This window comes from Mus caroli, chromosome 6, assembly GCF_900094665.2.
Source record: "Mus caroli chromosome 6, CAROLI_EIJ_v1.1, whole genome shotgun sequence".
Taxonomy (NCBI): domain Eukaryota; kingdom Metazoa; phylum Chordata; class Mammalia; order Rodentia; family Muridae; genus Mus; species Mus caroli.
Genome location: NC_034575.1, coordinates 107,446,327 through 107,453,753, shown reverse-complemented (window position 1 = coordinate 107,453,753; position 7,427 = coordinate 107,446,327).

The window sequence follows — 7,427 nt, the reverse complement described above, 5'->3', positions numbered from 1 at the left end:
CACCTTGATGTGGAATGGCATGGGATGGCTGTGTCACAGGAATCCAAGTTGTGAACTTCCAATGAAACCACAACACTGGAGATCAGGAGCAAGCAAAGGGAAGGGGAACCTGTCCAAGCGAGAAGGGATCAGCAGCAGAGGTGCAGGCTGACCAGCAGCAAGCAAGCAAGAGTGTCCTGAGTTCTGCCAGAAGGTTAGTGGGACAATGGCCAGGTAGAGATGATGGAACTCGGGTCCTGACCTTGAAAAGGCCAAGGTGGAAACTGGGCAAAGGAAAGTAGTGTCAGAGGAGTTGGGGTAACTTTTTTCCCCCTACTTTGGATCTCCTCTGCCCAGAACCCTGACCAGTCGCCAAAAGAAGCAAGTGGCATGGCCACCTGTCCCTCCCAAAGGTCACTCCATAGTCTTTCTCTGTCCTCTTGCACAAACAACACGGAGGAATACCCATCTCAGCACCCCATAGTTTCCTGATATATCCCCTACAACAGTGCACAGAACAAGGCCCGCCTGCCTACTCCTACCCACTCAACAAAACACACCTCTAGACCCTCACTTGGCAGGGCCTAGCACTCCAAAAATGGAGGAGCTGGGGGCTGACTTGAAAAAATAAAGCCTCAGTCTCCCTCTATACAGACTTACTCTCAAAACAAGATGGCAAACAGGAGAACCAAACAAACATACCTGGGAAGAACACGCCACACAATGTCTTAGCCTACACCCCAGTCAGAAAGAGCTACAATTTATGGATTTTTCTAGGCTCAGTCTTCAGCTTGCCCTGGCTCCTCTGTGTTCTATTGAGCTATGATTGGTAGGGTCCTCATAGGCTTTGTTCCCCAATTCAACAGCATCTTGAAATTCAGGGTGACCCGGCTGACTCTGAGGTCACCTATCACTGAGATGCATTTTCTGAACAGTGAACAAAATTGACTCTGTTCGAGGAATTTCACTCTTTTGTAAATGTGAACATCAGTCTGAGAAGTTGTCTTCTAACTAGCAAAACATGTCTATTCTAGGCACATAGGGTCTTGGACACTGTGGGGGAACACTCAAAGTCCTAGAAAGATCGTGTTCCCGTGTGATCCTGAATGCACTTTGAACCCTGCTCTTAGTATGAGTACAGCCTAACACAGGTCTCACTAATGATTGGTGAGTCAATTGGCAGGAACAGGGTCTGGGTTATTTTGACACCCCAAGCAACAGAGCCATGATGAGCACGGAGACAGAGAAAAATGGTGGTCAAGAGGAGGAAGAGAAAGAAAGGATACAGAGGAAAGGAAGGCATGAAACAGGCCCTGCCATCCCTTCAACTCTGAGCTGTGTCTCTGGTAAGATTATGAATGACCACTCCTTCCCTATACTTGACACACAGGACTTCACCTTCCAGGTGACCTGTCACTCAGTGTATCCAGGACACCTTGGACAATTGCCTGGGCCAGAATTGATTCTTGGAGCTTAATCTTTCCTGCCAGGAGAACTACTGAGAAGATGACTAGGATATGGCAGGGGTTAGAGGTGCACACATACCTGGGAACAGCACCACAGGGCACCTCACTCAGGGTTCCTGTGTAGACGGGGTGGATGACAATTGCTATCTGAGACAGGAGGATAAAACGAGAACTGAGTGACTTTTCAAACCGTAATATACTGGATGACAACTGTTCCTACATATTGCTCCATGTCAAAGAGGCACACACACACACACACACACACACACACACACACACACACACACACACACACACACAGAAGGCCATCAATGACACAAGATGACATAGAATGAGGATAGAAGATGACTGCTGAGAGGGGCTGCCAAATATTGAACAAGAGAATTAATACTGTTCCCCCCAACATCTAGACAGCCTGAAGCAAGATAACCAATGGGGACTGATAGTGGCAAGTTTCTAGGCTTGGGCCCTGAAACACAGCTGTTTGTCCAAGAGTAGATGAGACAGATGGCACAATTTGACAACAACATATATGAGAAAAGATAGGGGGACAGGGAGGGTTTGGGACATGTGCAGGATATGGGATGCCTAGTAGTCAGAGCTATAATTAGAGATGAGGGGGTATCAGAATGGGGGGACCATCCTGTTCTCCTATGTTTGGAGTAGAGACCCTCTTCACTTTAAGGACCAGAAAATTCTGAGGACAGTGGGAGAAAGGGAACCAGAGGCATGCCATGTGAGTGACAGTGGACAGAGCTATGTTTAACCTGGAGAGGCAGCTCAGAGGGGCAGCAGGGATCCCTTCAGACATCGGAAATGCTGCTTCAGAAAAGAAGAGGGATTAAAAGTCATTCTGCCTGGGGCCGTGGGGTGAAGCCAGAGCTGTGTGCAGATGTGGGAAGCAGATGTGGGCTCTAGGGAAGGAAGACTGATGCTAGCAAGAAGTCAACATCTACTGATGATATGGGTTTCCCCTCAGAGAGACTGATCTCCCGTTGTCACTGGGAGGAATCAGGATGGACAGTTGACTACCTCTATAAGCCCTCTAAGTAGATCTAAGCTAGCAAAGACCTTTGACCTTCAGGAATCTGAGCCTTTTTCTAAGAGCCACCAGACAAGCCTGCCTCTGGAACAGTTGACTAAAGCACCCTTGTCTCCATTCTCTGGATGAAGTGGAAAGGCTCTGCACACATTCAGGACTTGCTGTCTACAGGCTCCTTTCCCTCCACTCAGTCCTCAGGGCTGCACATCAGCTGAAGTCCAGAGACAACAGCTTGAGACCATCCTTAGGATGAGCAAGTCCATGCAACCTGCCCAAGGAACACGGAAACCTCCAGGCAGGGTCATGTTTCCTCAAATTATCATTTTTATAGCAGATTATGAGATGCTTGTCTCTATGAGCCTGTGTTCCAGCATGGTGATTTATGCCAAATTATGACCAAAAGAGAACTGAGCACTGGAACCCAGAAAGGAGATACTCAATCAAGGACATGCGTTAGTGGCCTCCACCATACCTGGTCATTCCCCTCTCTCCTGAAGGCTGTAGGCTACTGTCTTTCCAATGAGCCAGGAACAGTCAGGGATGGCAGCCAAACCCAAACCCGAGAAGGAGGTAGAATATAATCACAGAGGCATGCAGGCCTGTGTCTGAGTCTTGGACAAGGTTGACTAGCAGGATCTCAAAGCACAAGTGCTTCCAGAAGGTGCCTGCTCCTCTCACTTAGCAAGTTATTGCTGCAGGAAAAGCAGTGGTCTCCATTATTTCTCCATGACAGGAAGAAATAAAGGAAATAACAAAGGAACTTCCTTTCCTGTAATGTCTGAGGACAGCAGAGCCCAGGGAGGTTGTGTAGCTTGCCTGGGGTCATGAAGTAGCTGTGCTGAATGGGAATTTCCTCTGAATTGAAGCCTTCTGTCCTGAATGGAAGCTTGACAAGACTCAGAAAGTTCTAAAGGGAGGATCCTTAAGACACAGGAAACAAACAACTCACAAATCTCAGGAAGTTCTCAAAATTCACCAGATCTTTCTTCCCCATGGTTATATAAGCAATATGAAAAAGAGACACTTCAACGTGCTGAGCTGCCTGCAAGTTCCACAGTCTGCTTCAGACTTCCAGCTTCTGAGTGGCACTTACACTGGGGTGGGGTTTTGGTAATGCAGCTGCTTTGGGGAGATATGATTTCCTGCAAAAAACCCATTGCCCATTCTCCCAATAAACAGACTGGTTCACCAAGCTGGACTATGTGAGGTGAACAGACATTTCTTTATGTCTCACCCCGAAAAAAGTGTTACAGTAGAACTGAAAATAAGAATTGGGTTTCCTTCTACACTCAACATTCTCAGAAAGGTCGTCCTGCAGGTCCAGCAGCTCCAAGAACTCACTGCTTTCCGTCCTCATCTCAAGGACATCTTTTATACAGATTACAATGTGCTGAGAACCAAAATTCCCATGGGAGAGAAATACATAGTGTATATGTCTGAAGGAGACAAGTAGGGAGCACACTGTTGCCTCCTTCCCAGATGTCCCCTGCTGGGGGAAATGAACACAAGAGGGAGATGAGAACAAAAAAGATGGAAACATAAGGGATAAATAAGATGAGCAGACTGTCCAGCTCCTCAAAGAAATAAATCAGCTTGAGATGGATTCAGAGATCCGAGTAACACCAGGCTTCAACTTCATCCATTTTGAAGTACTTGCAATTAAATGATACAACTCCACAGAACAAATACTCAAGGTGCCAGACATGGGTGTGAAAAGTGCTGAGATAACTTAGTAACTGGTTGAAAGTGGAGCATGGAGAGACATTGTTGTGATAATGTTCACTGGTATGTGATTGACACTGCCTCTGGCTCAAGACTGAAAGAAGGGCAGGTTGTGGGTATTCTGAGCTTCTCCACTAATGTCACAGCATAATACAATTTTTAAAAAGATCAGTGTTGGCCTTCATAATTGAGCATGCTCATGAGTCTTTCTGGAAGGCATCTGCGAAAACCACTACCGCGCAGGACAGGAAGAGAGGAAATGGCTCATTAACAGATGTGTTTCCCTTAAAAACAAAGAAAACTACGATATGCTTGTAATGCCAATACTAGAAAGTAGAGGCAGGTAGATTCCTATGGATCACTGGCCAAGCAGCTGAGCCAAACCAATGAGTTCTAGGTTCTAGGCTGGTGAGAGAGACCCTATCTCTAAAGAAAGGAGGTTGTCCCCTGGCTTCCATATGCAAGTACACATACACTCACACTCACACATATATCCACATACATGAGCCTGAGCACATGCGTGCACACACATACAGAGTGCTGATCCTTTTCATCTCTTCCTGGAGAGCAGCTGCTTCACTGGCCTCCTTCATAGGGATAGAGTCCCGTGGAAGAGGAACTAGAGATGGGAGAGGTTTCTCATCCTCTGATTTGCTACATGATGATCACTATGGTGGGCTACTATGCTCAGCCTACAGTGATTTCCCCAGCAAGCCTGCTTTGGGGACTTGAACAAGTCCTGAACAGAGCCTGACCCAGCCTACACCCAGCCACTCACATGCTTTCTCTAAATAGAAGCCTCGTCTGACAGTGTCTGCCCTTCAGTGGCTTGCAGAAGCCAGCCTGGGAGTCCAAGCTGATGAGCTACAAGCTAATTTTTACCTGGGCCCACCTGTCAGTGTCAGTCCCCATGGGTTTTGAGCGAAGCGGATGCATGGTGTGTGATACCATAGCCTCTCTTTGGGGCAGACTATCCAGTGAGTGCAGTAAGAATCATGGGCCACTGGGAAGTAGGTTTGAATAGCCTAAAATCTGAGCGTTAAACAAAGCTACCACACTGCAACAAATCCTGATGGCTGTTGATATAGCCCATCTTTAATATCTACCTAATACCAGTTAACAGCAAATATAGGAAGCCTGAGGCTCAGGGTATCTGCAGACAAAGACCTAGCTAATATCAAATAACTTAGTCTGATCATTTCTAGCTCTGTAGTTACTTCCTATCAGTGGGATTTCTCACATACACTGTAAGACAATGGAAAGGAATGTCACCTAAAGACAACTTGAGTAATATGCAAATCTTGGAGAAACCGATGAATTGACGACAGATCTACTGAAGCTGCTATGGTTCCTGCTTGAAGCTGCTTAGCACCACCTGGCACAAGAGGCAGGATACTAGAGGCAAAGAAAGAACGGTGGAAAGAGCCCATGGAGTTTCTGGAATCCATGGCCAGAAATTGGCCAGTTTCCTTAGTTCTGATAAAGCCTAATATAGCAGTGTCAATAAGGATGGCTCCCATAGACCCATGTGAATGCTTGACCCATAGGGAGTTGCACTATTAGGAGGTGTGGCCTTGTTGGAGAAAGTGTGTCACAATGGGCTTTGGGGTCTCCTATGCTCAAGCTATACCCAGTGTGGCACACAGTCTCCTGCTGCTGCCTTCATATCAACATGCAGAACTCTCAGCTCCTTCTCCAGTACTATGTCTACCTGGACACTGCCATGTGTCTCACCATGATGATAATAGACTAAATCTCGAAACTGTAAGCCAGCCTCAATTAACTGCTTTCCTTTATCAGATTTGCAGTGGTCATGGTGTCTCTTCATAGCAATAAAACCCTAAGACACCTAGGACAATATGAACATAATTAGCATTGGTTTAAAGGTCTTTCTTAGTCAAGATTTCTAGGGGTCATTTTCATGGTTTCCTTCAGATCTCATTGATCATCTCCATCCTTCCTAGTTAACAACTATTGAGATCAAGCCAGCCCTGCAGAAATGAAGATATTACAGAGACACGTGTGTCTCTTGATCTGACTATCAGACCATTGAAACAATGGGCTCAGAAGAAATGAAATTTCCATAGGATTCTCAAGCTGGAAGAAGGAAAAAGCAGCAGCCAGCGTAGAACTTGTCTCTCTGAAACAGATTTCACAGAATTCCAACAAGTTGCCAGACCACCCTACAAGATGAAATTGAAGCTCCAACAAGGATGGGTTAATGATGGTGGGACAACACATTTACTGGGACTGTTTATCAATGCACACTCTTGACCCTCTATTTAAACTTCAATCTCATTTTAGTATCTTTAAAACGTAATTCAGAGTTCGTTGAATCTCTATGTCCCTCTTTACAATTGAATAAATTTTGTTTTGTGCTTTCTACTTTTAAATGACTCTTTTAATTGCATAAGTGAACATGGGTGTCTAGATATGACTTGAAGCTCAGGTTGTAACCCCCAAATTCAGTAGAATCATCATGCTCAGTACCCCATTGTCACCCCATTGTTATCACCATCAGCTTCATCACCACGCCCATGATCAGCATCATCAGAACCATCACTACTGTCTTAGGGTTTCTATTGTTGTGAAGAGAATATGACTCTCAATTCAGAGGTTTAGTCCACTATCATCATGGTGGGAAGCATGGTAGCATCCAGGCAGTCATGGAGCTGGAGAAGGACCTGAGAGTTCTCCAGGCAGCAAGGAGATACTTCGTGCCACACTGAGCAAAGATTGAGTATAGGAAACCTTAAATCCTGGCTACACAGTGATGCATTTCCCCCAACAAGTCCATACCTATTCCAACAAGGCCACATCATATAATAGTGCCACTCCCTGTGGGCCAAGCATTCAAACACATGAATGTATGGTGGTTCTACCTATTCAAACCACCACAGTGTAAGGAAGTGAAACTATTATTGACTAAAGCAATGGGAAAGACATTTAAAACTTGTACCATAGATGTGGATTATATATAACTCTATTATAAAATATCCTCTTTGGCTGGAGAGATTGCTCAGTGGTTTAAAGCTCTTGCTGCTCTCCAGGGGATCTGAACTTGGTCTCTAAAACCCATATCAGATGGTTTACAACCACCAATAACTCCAGAGCTAAGAGATCTGACACCCTCTTCTACCCTCCATGGGCACCTCTATATACAAGTGTTCACTCTCTCTCTCTCTCTCTCTCTCTCTCTCTCTCTCTCTCTCTCTCTC